The sequence below is a fragment of the Agelaius phoeniceus genome, chromosome 6 (assembly GCF_051311805.1).
Source record: "Agelaius phoeniceus isolate bAgePho1 chromosome 6, bAgePho1.hap1, whole genome shotgun sequence".
In the NCBI taxonomy this organism is placed as follows: Eukaryota; Metazoa; Chordata; class Aves; order Passeriformes; family Icteridae; genus Agelaius; species Agelaius phoeniceus.
This window is the reverse complement of record NC_135270.1, coordinates 649,842-660,760: the sequence shown is the minus strand read 5'-3', so window position 1 is coordinate 660,760 and position 10,919 is coordinate 649,842.

The window sequence follows — 10,919 nt, the reverse complement described above, 5'->3', positions numbered from 1 at the left end:
GTTTCTAACTAGAGGAAAAGGGGGGGGGTGCAGACTCGGGGCTCTGATGCCACTGGGGGCACCCCGAGGTGCCCAGGAGAGGGAGCCCCACTGCGGTGCAGGAGCAGGTATGTTATCACGTACTAGAGAGCAAATTATAAATAGAAATAGGAAAATTATAAATATAAAAATATTTTTTAGATCGTTAAAGAAAGCAGTTTTTTTAACTTGTCAATAGGCAGGGTTTTGATGATAAAAATGATAAATACAAAGAATATGAAGGTAGAAATCTAAGTCTAGAAAGATATCATAAGTACATACAGATAAAGTTTAAAACTAGAAGAAAAAATCAGTTGCAGCAGTAGATACGATACATAATATAGATAATAATTTAAATAGATGTCTAGAATTTTATAGATATTATAGATAATTATTAATAGATTGCATCAAAAGAAACTATAAATATAAATGTGAGTATAACTATACAAAGTATAAAAATATTTCGATATCGTTTAAAAGAAGGTGTTTTCTTGTATTTATTTGGTTAGAGATGGGGTTTTTCTTTGGATTAATAGAAGTATTCTAGAAATATAAATCTAACTGTAGAGAGATCCAATCGATAGAGGAGGATATTTCTAAAACCACAACCGAACGCCGCCGCCTTCGGGGGAATCGCACGAGCTCGGCCGAAGCAAGGCGAGAGCGGCCGACCCTGACGGCCTCGAGCGAACCGAGGCGAGGCTTCCGAGGCTGCCTGAAGCGAAGCGAGCCGAGCTCAGGCGAAGCGAGCCTGCTGCTCTCGTGCGCGCTGCTTAGCGCCAGTGCGCTCCCAGCCTAATGAGCTCCTGCCCGAGCCCGCGCTCCCGGTCGTGTCCGCGCCGTGGCCGGGCCGCCCGCGGGACGCGGCAGCGGGAGAGCCCCGAGCCGGGCGAGCTGAACGGGAGGCGGCGGCGCTTGCCCGCCCGCCGTCGGGGAGCCGAGGCGAGGCGAGCGGAGCCGAGGCGCGCCGAAGGCACAGAGCGGCTGGGAGTTGGGCCGAAGCGAGGCGAGCTCGGCCGAAGAGGCGAATGCAGGCGCCAAGAGCCGAGTTGAGGCGCCAAGAGCCGACTCGAGCCGAGCGTCTCCGGAGCGAGCCGAGCTCCGCCGAGCGCCGCAGCATCCCGGGCAGGGCGAGGCGCCGGGCCGGGCTCGGGGTGCAGCCGGGGCTCTGGGAGGCTTCCCCGCCTGTCCCTCTCTCTAGCCCTCCTTCCTTCTCCCCGTATTCGCCTTCTCTCGCTCCCTTTCCCCCATTCCCTCTCCCCCCGCAAAGCCGGCTCCTTCCTGTCCTGTCCCTAGCCCGCTACTCCCTTCTGTTCCCCCTGTCTCCTTCCTGTGCCCAGCCTCCGTGTACCCTCGTCCCGGGCTTTCCCTTCCCGTGCCGCTTTCCTGCACAGCCCGAGCTCCCTCGCCGCCCTTTGTCGTGCCCTGCTCTCGCTCCTCTCTTCCCGTGCCCCCTTTCCTTCTTTGCCCCGCAGCCGCGGGGCTCGGGCTGCCGGAGAATAAAGCCCCGAGGGCCGGAGCCCGGCGCCCCTGGGCCCTTGCGGGAGTCCCCGCGCGGGGCCGGAGGCTCTCGGCGGATCCCCCCGTGCCGCTCAAGCAGCGCGGCTGACAGCGCCGGAGCTGCGGCTTTGCCGGCATCGCGCTGAGAGCGGCCCCCGCTCCGTGCCGGGCCGTCCCCGCCGTCTGTGCCGCTCCCTCTCTCGCTGCCCCTGGCCCGTGACAGCGAGGCTGGGCAGGAACCTCAAGCCTTCTGGGGGCTGCCCCCCCTTTCTTGTTGCAGCAGAATCCCTTGCTGGGGCCATGCACGTATGGGAAGGGCTTGGTTTAGTTTAAAAAATAAAAAAGACAAAAAAAGTGGGTTTTTTTCCTTCACTGCTGTATTCGCTGGTGGTAGATGGTGTGTTGTTTTATTTCTTGGTCTTATTAACTCTGTGTAAATAGTTTTTTGAGTGAAGCTCACTTTCTGCACGGGTTGGTTTGTATTTGAGGTAGGATTAATTTCAAGAGGTTTCTTTCCTAGACTTCTGATAGGTATTCCTGGGATTTTGGTTTTGTTTACTGCATGTATCAACAGAGAGATTTGGTAGGGCCAGCTGGGCTGCTGGAGTTTTGGGTGTTAATTTATGAGATGGCTTTTGTTCAATGCAGTTTTGAATTGTTGAAAGGGTTTTAATTGTAGTTGTTTTAAGGCGGTTTTTAAGAATTGTTTGTATCGTTTCACGTTGTTTGTAGTTGGTGTATGATCAGGGATATGGTGGAACTTCTTGAACGTTCTGGTTTTAGCGTTCCTAAGTTCCGATTTCTTTCTGGTTTGTTTTTTTTTTTAGTTTTAGTTTTAGAGACAGGGGCATTTATATGGTGGGTTTTTATAGGCAATATGTTTCTAAATTAGGATAGTGATATTTTTTAGTATTTTAGTAGTTTAGATTTTTTATTTTCATGCTTTTATTTATTTTTTTAATTTTTAAAAATAATTTTTATAGATTATTGGTTATTATTTGTGAGTTAGCATAAAGGTAGACCTTTGGAGGCTTTTTTAGTAATGTTTAGGGTCAGTTGTAGAGTTTTGAGTTTAGTGAGTTGGTTTGATTTAATTTTTCATGGGTGTTTGTTTTTACTAGCAGTTCTGTCATTTTCCATGTGTATCTGAGTTTTTTGGGGTTTTGAGCCATTGGTTTAGGAGGAAGTTTATGATGAGAATGTACGGAGCTTTTGGGCTAGTTATAGTGGGATTTAAAGTTTCTTTACAGTTAGGTTGGTTTGAGTTTTCCTTAGGGTTAAATGTCGTGGGGTCTTTGTTCTGTTAGTCCTAGAAATAGGTTTTGTTTGGATATGCTGCGATGGGATGAGCGTGGGCTGCGTACCGGTGCTGCCGAAGGTGCGGTATTTGTGTGGTTCTGATGCGTTGGGTTAATGAATTGATATGGTCTAATATATAGATTAAAGTAGAAATAAATACAAATATAAAAATAAATATAAAATGATAGTGGTAAACATAAATATAGAAAATAGATAGATAAATATAAAAAACTATAATATATAGTATATTATTGTAACACACCATAATATATATAAATGATGGTCTATTTTATATATATATCTAAAGATATATAAATATAGATTGTAAATATAAAAATATTTAAATATAGTTAAAATAAATTGGGTTTTTTTGGATTTGATTTGGTTATAGGCTGGGGTTTTTTATAAATAATATAAATAACATAAAAATAGAAATACAAATATACAAATATACAAATATATATTATATATACTGATATCTATAAATATTTATTATAAATAAATATAAGAAATATACAATATAAAAATGATATATCTATTTTTATATTATTTATATTATTTCTAAAACACCCCCCTTCTCTGTGCAGTCTGTCACAGTTGCCCACAGTCTGTCGTGCTGCTTACAGAAGTGCCAAGAGCCAAAACCTTGAGGAACAGACCTTAATGTGACTCTATAAATTGCTTTAATAATCCCCTCCTTTCTTGTTTTCTTTTTGAGGCAATCCTGATTGCCTTTGGTTTTCTCCAGCCAGAGTTAATCCAAAATCTGTCTCTTTGGGCCCCTTTCTGGCCTTGCCTAGAGCACAGCACACTTTGTTCCCCCTTGAATGTTTCTCCTGGCTGGTGAGGCCATGAAAGGAGTGGGAGATGATGTGAGAGGAGCTCAGTGCGGGGCAATTGCAGAGTTCCTCGCTCTCCCCTGTGCAATAAGGAGGGGAGCAGTGCCCAGCAGGCAGACGATGGAACGAGTGGAGATGCCTTGTGAGGAAGGCAGAAGGAATTAATGTCTGCAGGAGCCCAGGGAGCGCTGGGGCTGTAACTGGGAGATGCACAGCAGACATTCTCCCCACACAGGGCAGGGCCGGTTTCTCCTGTTTCTGGGCAATGCCGGGGTGGCTGTCACTGCTGCTGCCACTGGAACTCTCAGCCCAGGGCTCAGGCCATCAGCGCCAGCAATCATCTCTGCCAGCTCATGGGCATTGCTGAATGTCTCCTGTGCTGCTCAGTGACGCTCAGCAGCCTCCGTTCTGCTCAAAATCATTTCAGTGGGAGCTATGAGGCACAAAAATGCTGAGACCGATTTCACAGAGCCACCTGTCCCTCGTGAGTGCAGGGTGCAATCCCAGCAGAGCAGGGGCAGCTCTCCCTGGCTGTGCTTTCTCTCAGCACCTGAATGACCCTCAGTGGTTGGCAGGAAAGGGGCTCCAGTAAAGTGCCTCCTTTCTCCTCTTCCTGGAGTCCCAGCTGCAGAAAGAACTGAGCAGTGGGGTGCAATCCTTGTTTGAAATGGCTGAGAATGAACCTCGATCCCAGCCTCAGAACTGAGCCCCGATCGTTGCGTTTGCCTTCTCCTGGGTGCGCTGCAGTCGCTGCCGTGCCCCAGGGCAGGGATTTGTGTGCCAGCCTTAGCAGGCTGAAGTGTTGGAGATCTCTGGGTGGGCAGGAAATGGAATGGGCTGCCTTGGCCGCACCTGCTCCTGCCAGCTGGATCCAATATCCATGGGGGACTTTGCAGGCACCGCGTGCCTCAGTCCCGCTCCTTAGGACAGGCTCCCAGCTCTGCCCTGGCACTGATCCGGGAGCTCTGGGACACCAAGGGTTTGGAGCGGCCCCTGAGCCTCGGCAATGCCTGCAGGGCTGGAGGCTTCCCTGGGCCAGGGCAGGGAATCCCTGCTCGTTCCCAGGCGGGAATGCCCGGGCTGGAGCAGCTGGGAGGCGTGGCCCATGGAAAGGGACGCGAGCTAAAGGCCGAGAGCTCCGGGGAAAGCAGCGGCTGCCAAGGGAGCTGAGCCAGAGGCAGCCCGGGCAGGGCAGAGGATGGGAATCCTGAAAGGTGAACGTGCCCAGACCGGCAGAGGGCAGAAAGCAAAAGTCCAAGCCAGCAAAAGACAACGTAAACCGTGGAGATAAAAAGACTCTTGAATTTGCCTTTTCATAATGAAATAAATCCAGCTGGAACAACAGAAATAAAAGCAGTGGGAAGGATCATAGCAACAGGTGGGGTTTTGCTCAGCTCTGCTTTGCTTTGATTCCACTACAAAAGATCAAGGCTTCTCAGGAAGATGGAAATGAACACATAGGTTGATCCAAGAGCATTGAAAAGTGGGAATGAGGCACTTTTAGCCCCAGGAATGGCTCTGCCCTTGTGCGCTAAGAGAGCTTCAGCAGCAATTCCCGCTTTGGTGACATTTTCCAACAACGTGGATTTTCTACAGGGGCAGACTTGGAAAAGAGCAGCTCCACGTTGAGATCATGTTGAGAGCTGCTCATGATTGTCACAGCTGCAGCTCCCCAGAAGCTGAACTGTTCACTGCAGAAAGAAGGAGAGGCAATTTGTTTTGCCATTAGCAGTGTGCTAACAATGTGTGCCATGCAAAGGTCACGAGCAGAGATGGCAGCAGGCTTTGCTCTGAGAAGCAGAACAGGTTCGATTTAGGGCATCCTAAGGAGATTGGAGTGAGACAAAAGCTCAGCTGCTAGGAGCAGAGGAGCACGTGGATCCATCCAGGGATTTCTGTCATGGAAAGCTAAATAGGCAAAGATCTGGCATCAGCTTTAATTGATGGCTGTCATCTTTCCGCTTTTGAGACCTAGTCAGTGGCACGGTATTGGCCAGAGTTTTAAACAGAAAATGGCATCAGGTGTTATGAATCTTAGCTAGGTGTGATTGCGTAAAGAAGGAAAGGAGAACAGCGCTGTTTCTCTTTGTTTTGGAGCCTGCAGCCATGGTGGCTGCTTTGCACAGTGCACGTTGGTAGCGGTCGGTGTGCGAGAGTCTGTCAAATGAATATGAAAGCTTCTGGCCATGCCTTGATCCCGCGCAAGGAGCACAGAGCGAGTTCTCCCCTCAGGAGCAGCCCTGTCGGCCGGCAGTGCCGGCTCCTCCCGGGCACTGCCATGCGCCTCCTCCTCCTGGCGGAGCCCGAGCAGAGAGCCCGCGTCCCCGAGTGCCCGGGCGGGATGCGAGTCCCGGGCTCGGGCCCGTCCCTCTGCTCCCGCTCAGTGCAAGGGGCTCGGTGCCGGCTGCTGCCGAGCCCCGGCCGCTGGGGCTCCGCTTCCTCTGCCAAAGCTGCCGCTGTCCCTGAGCGAGGCGGGGCAGCTGCCATGGCCCGGGAGCGCGGCCATCCTTGGCGAGCTGCTCCTTCCCGGCGGCGGCAGCTGGGAGCTGCCTCAGCCTGAGCTCAGGAGCCGGGCAGGAGCGCCCGGATCGTCACCCGCTGCTGCCCGCTCCGGCCCGGGCACCGGGCACCCCTTCGCTTCCCCCGGGCCGAGCGGATCCGGGGCTGTTCCCCGCGCCGCGGCAGCGCCCGGAGCCACGAGCGGCATCGCTCCGTGAGCCGGAGGCGGCGCAACAAACCCGGCTGGGGATAATGGGATATCGCAGTGCTGGGATAACGCGGTATTGCAGACAGGCTGCATTTGATGGCATCCTTTCAGGGCAGGCTTCCTACCTTCTAATGCCACGGGTGGGTTTTTTGCTAGCCTGCAGCAGTTCTCCCAGGAGAATCAAATGTGTGAGAGGTCCATTCCCTGTGACCATCTGTGGGGATGGCCGCAGTCAATTCCACCACCCTGTGAACTGAGACTAATAAATTGGGCATTTTTCTGGTCTCAGAATCGGGAGTCCTGTGGGTTGTTTGCTTGGTTTTTGGTTTTTTTTTGTTGTTGTTGTTTTTTGGTGTTTTTTTTTTTTTTGTTTTTTTTTTGTTTTTTTTTTTTTTTTTTTGGTTTGTTTTTTTTTTTTTTTGTGGTGGTGAAGGTGAGGAGGGCTCAGGGACAAAGTGCTCCGCTGCTGGCACTTGGACCCAGTCGCAGCTGGGCAGGCCGAGGGCTGTGAAGCCGGGACTTGAGCCCTGTGTTTCGGGGGTGCAGAACGAGGCTCGCCCAGGCCTGGAGCACAGAGGCCGAGTCCTGCATTTTGGGGCCCGGGGCCAGAGCCGAAATGCTGCGCGCGAGTGTTCGGAAGGCGGAGCCCCGGCCCGGCGCTGTCCGGGCCCGGCCCCGGCCTGACGGGGGCGGCTTCGGGGCTGAGAGAAGCGCTCAGGCGCTCCCTCGTGGCGCTCGGCAGCGGAGGCCGAGCTCCGGCCGAGGCTCTTCCCGGAGCCGGGACACTCGTGGGGCCTCTCCCCGGTGCCGATGGGCGGGGGGTGAGGAGCCGGGAGCGCGGCGTTGCGGAGCCCGTGGGGCCGGCGTTCGGGGGCTCGGGCCCAGCCCCCGCCGCGGTCTCGGGTGCCGGAGGCCCCGGGGCCGTTGCCGGGCGGGCGGGGAGGTGCCGGGGGCAGGAGGCGGGGCGGGAGCCGCGGTGTCCCCGGGCCTGGGCGGGTCCCGGCCGGGGCTCGGCGAGCCCGGGCCCGACGGAGCGGGACGGGAAGGCGGGGCCGGCGGTTGCCGCTCCCTGCCCGCCACTCCCGCCCGCGGCGCCGGGACACGGAAGGTGACACCGGGACGGGGCTCTGCGGGCTCAGGAGAGCCAGGCCCCTCCCGCCCCATAGCGATGCCAGTCCCGATGGCGACGGGGGAGAGGCGGCACCGCCCGGGGCCCCCCGGCAGAGCCAGGCAGCGCTCGGCCCCCGCAGCCCGGGCCGCGGTCACGGCCCCGCCGCAGCGGCCCGGGCTCCGAGCGGTCCCCGGCGGGAGCAGCCGTCGGGCGGGGCTCGCACAGCGCCGAGCGAGGCCCCCGAGCGATAGCCCCGGGACCGGGGGGGACAGGGGGGCGGGGCCGGCACAGGTGCGAGGGGCGGGGCCACGGAGCGCGGGCACGGGGCGATGCGACGGTGCCACCGCCACCGAGGCCGGGGGTGGCGGGCAGAGCGCCGCTGGGGTGTGCCGGGCGGTGCCGCCTCTCCCCCGTCGGGCGGATGGAAGCGGCAGCGGGCCCGGGACCGGTTTGGGGCCCGGGATGGCCGCGGGCACGGGGCGCTGCCGGGTGCGGGATCGCGGCCGTTCCCCGGTGCGGAGCCGCCGTGTGGGGCCGGCACCACGCAGGGCGCCCTCTGGCGGACACGGAGCGCGGTGCGATCGCGGCGCCCCCGCCTGGCGGGGGAACGCGGTGCGGGGGGCGGAGCCTGAAAACAGGGGGCGGGGACAGGGGCGGAACCGGGCGGCACAAGGGACGGGGCCTGAGAGAACGGGGGCGGGGCCAGGCGGCACAAAGGGCGGGACCAGGGGCGGGGCCGGCTCAGGTGTGCACGGCGGGCGCGGCTCAGGTGTGCGGGGCCCCAGAGCGGCTGCGCGGGGCGGGGCCGAGGTGTTTTAGACCCCGGAAATCGCCTCGGCCGCCATTTGCTCACTCAGAGCACGGTGCGGACGGGAGCTCCGTGTGCGGGCTCCGCAGGTAAGGCGCGGAGGCTTCGGCCTCCCTTTCTGTCCCTCTCTCTAGCCCTCCTTCCTTCCCCGCGTATTCCCTTTCTTTCTCCCCCTTCCCTCTCGCCCTAAAACGCTCCTTTCCTCTCCTCCCAAACCCGACTCCCCCCACTCGTTCCTGTCGTGTCCCTTCCCCACTACTCCCTTCTATTCCTCCTCTTTCCACCGTCCCTCTTGTCCCCCCTCGGCCTTTCCCTTCCTGTCCCGCTTCCGTCGTCACTCCGACCCCTCTCCCTCCCCGTCCTCACCACCCCCATCTCTCCTGTCTCCCCGTCCTCCCGTTTCCTTCTTTTCTCGCAGCCGCGGGGCTCGGGGTGCCGGGCAAGAATAAAGCCCTGAGGGCCGGAGCCCGGCGCCCCCGGCCTCGCTGGGGTCCCCACACGGGGCCGGAGCCGCTCTGCGGGTCCCCCCATTGCAGTCCAACACACCGCCCGACACCGCCGGGGCTCCGGCTTTCCCAACATCACACTGGGGGGGTCCTGGGGCGGGGGGCCCGAGTTACAGGGGCCCCCTCATTAGGAGGGGGTCCCAGGGGGGAGGGGGGTTTAGGAGGGGCCCCCTCGTTAGGAGGGGGTCCCAGTGGGGAGGGGGGGTCAGGAGGGGCCCCCTCATTAGGAGGGGGTCCCAGGGGGGAAGGGGGTTAGGAGGGGCCCCCTCCGGAGGAGGGGGTCCCTGGAGGGGGGTGGGGGAGGGCCCCCTCCGGAGGAGGGGGTCCAGGGGAGGGGGCGGGGCCTGGGGGGGCGTAATCCCCCTCCAGGCTCCGCCCCCTTCCCCGGACCCCCTCCTCTGGACGGGGTCCCACCCCGGCCCCCTCCAGGGACCCCCTCCTCCGGACCGGGGCCCGGGAGGGGGGGAGGGCGGGTGGGGTGGGGGGGGAAGCAGGGGCGGGCACGTCACTCTGCAGCGTGAGCTCACGTAAAAAAAAAAAATTGCCAGACACACGACCGTCCCCTGCCGTCCTGTCCCCGCCCGCCCCACCCTCCCCCCGGGCCCCGGTCCGGAGGAGGGGGTCCCTGGAGGGGGCCGGGGCGGGACCCCGTCCGGAGGAGGGCGTCCAGGGGAGGGGGCGGGGCCTGGGGGGGGTATTACCCCCAGGCCCCGCCCCCTCCCCTGGACCCCCTCCTCCGGAGGGGGCCCTCCCCAACCCCCCCCCAGGGACCCCCTCCTCCGGAGGGGGCCCCTCCTAACCCCCCCTCCCCCCTGGGACCCCCTCCTAACGAGGGGGCCCCTCCTATCCCCCCCCTCCCCCCTGGGACCCCCTCCTAATGAGGGGGCCCCTGTAACTCGGGCCCCCCGCCCCAGGACCCCCCCAGTGTGATGTTGGGAAAGCCGGAGCCCCGGCGGTGTCGGGCGGTGTGTTGGACTGCAATGGGGGGACCCGCAGAGCGGCTCCGGCCCCGTGTGGGGACCCCAGCGAGGCCGGGGGCGCCGGGCTCCGGCCCTCAGGGCTTTATTCTTGCCCGGCACCCCGAGCCCCGCGGCTGCGAGAAAAGGAGGACAGTGGGGAATGGAAAACAAGAACAGGGGAACGGAGAAGAAGGTGGGGAGAGATCGGGGTGTGCAGGACAGCAGAGGACGGGGCTGGGGGGAAGGCAGGCTGGAGGAAGGAGCGGGATTGAGGGCGGGTGGGGAGCGACTGGTGGGGGGGAAGGGGGAGCTGGGAGCGGGGTCAGGGGGGAGTCCGGCTGGGGAGGGAAGGCAGAGGATGGGAAAGTAGGGTAGGGTAGGTGGGGTAGAGAACGAGAGAGGGGCGGCCGTAGGGGGGGAGGGAGGGGAGGGCTAGGGGGGAGAGGGAGGGGGGGGTTTGGGGGGGGGAGGGTGTAGGGGGTGGGGGAGGGGTGGAAGGGAGGGTAGAAAGGTGAAATACACAGAAATACAACACAACAGAAACGCAGGAGAAAAGAAACGCAGAGAAAAAGAAATATAGGGCCCCGGCCGGCAGCAACCTCCCTCACCCAACGCCGAGGAGCAAATGGCTCCGCTGGGGCCTCCCCGCGCCTTAAATCCCCCAAGGCCCCGCCCCGCGCAGCCGCACTGGGGTCCCGCACACCTGTGCAGACCCCGCCCCTCGCACCTGTGCCGGCCCCGCCCCCAGGGCCCCGCCTCCCCCCCGCCCCCCGCCCGCCCATAAATCCCGGCGGATCGGCGCCTGTCCCGTTTTCTGCGCGGGATGCTCATCCCGGGAGGCGGCGGGAGCGTCGGTCGGAGCGCTATGCGGAGATCCGGATCGGGGGCTGCTGCTGGTGCTGCGCGGGGTCCACGGCGCTCGGCTGGGACCGGGACGGGGATGGGGATTTAGGCCTGGGAATTCGTAACCTGGTCCTGCCGCTATTTCTTGTGGAAGCTGGGCCGAGCTGCTTCTTTCTCGGCGGGCAGGGTATGGGTGCCAAGGCCAGAGAATCGAGGTAGGATTGGGGCTGGGATCGGGACCACTATCGCTGCGGTCGGGAAAAGTCGCTCCGGGACAGGCGCTGCCGCTCTGGTTGCGGCCAGCGCGGGGCTGGGTCTCGCCGGGGCTC